Genomic DNA, 1,151 nt, shown 5'->3' with positions numbered 1-1,151 from the left:
TTTCCTCTCTTTTGGTCCACACCCCACCTTTCAGGACTGCCTCGACTCTTTTAGACATGGATGAAATACTATGCTACAGCGGATGGGACATGGCTTAATGAATGGCCACCCAGGGCTGGCCACCATGACATGGAAGTTCAAGAGATACCCATGAAGCTTCCCCATCATGTGTTCCCCATTATATGACCTCATAGGAAGCAGGAGGCCCTCTATTATCTCTCCAGTGAACTACTTTGATGTAAAGTTCCTACTTCGATGTTGTTTTTTTTTTTTTTCAAAGAACTCAGCTTTTTATTGAACGTGCTACTAAAGAGGTTTAGTCAAAAAGACCAAAGCCCATGTCATCATCAGACTCTTCAGATTCTTCTTTCTTTGCTTCCACTTTCTTCTCCTCAGCTGGGGCAGCAGTGGTGGAGGGGGCAGGACCTCCTGCTGGTGTAGCACCAGCTGCTGGGGCAGGTCCACCTGCCCCCACATTGCAGATGAGGCTCCCGATGTTGACACTGGCCAAAGCCTTTGCAAACAAGCCTGGCCAGAAAGGTTCAACATTTACACTGGCTGCTTTAACGAGGGCATTGATCTTATCCTCCGTGACCGTCACCTCATTGTTGTGCAGGATGAGGGCCAAGTAGATGCAGGCGAGCTCCGAGACGGAGGCCATGGTGCGGGCAAGGGCTAGGCAGGGTCTGCCGGGCACGGTGCTAGTCGCCGTTTGAAGAGAGGGCCTCACCCCAACGCGGCCTTAGCTTCCTCGGAAGGACCGAGCACCTTAGCGGAAGCTGAAGAAAAGGAAGCTATTTCAAAGTTTTAAAAGCATTTTATCCTAAGTGGCCATCATCGGATGAATGGATAAAGAAGATGTGGCACATATATACAATGCAATATTACTCAGCCATAAAAAGAAATGAAATTGAGTTATTTGTAGTGAGGTGGATGGACCTAGAGTCTGTCACACAGAGTGAAATAAGTCAGAAAGAGAAAGACAAATACCATATGCTAACACATACATACGGAATTTAAGAAAAAAAAATGTCATGAAGAACCTAGGGGTAAGACAGGAATAAAGACACAGACCTACTAGAGAATGCACTTGAGGACATGGGGAGGGGGAAGGGTAAGCTGTGACAAAGCGAGAGAGTGGCATGGACATA

At 47.3% G+C, this 1,151-nt stretch overlaps 1 pseudogene; it reads right to left on the bottom strand.

Annotated features, from left to right (window-relative positions):
• Positions 1-258: 258 nt before the first annotated feature.
• Positions 259-676, bottom strand: LOC109549270 (large ribosomal subunit protein P1 pseudogene; annotated as a pseudogene).
• Positions 677-1,151: the final 475 nt, after the last annotated feature.

This window comes from Tursiops truncatus, chromosome 9 (assembly GCF_011762595.2).
Source record: "Tursiops truncatus isolate mTurTru1 chromosome 9, mTurTru1.mat.Y, whole genome shotgun sequence".
NCBI lineage: Eukaryota > Metazoa > Chordata > Mammalia > Artiodactyla > Delphinidae > Tursiops > Tursiops truncatus.
This window is presented reverse-complemented; position numbering and strand designations above follow the sequence as displayed.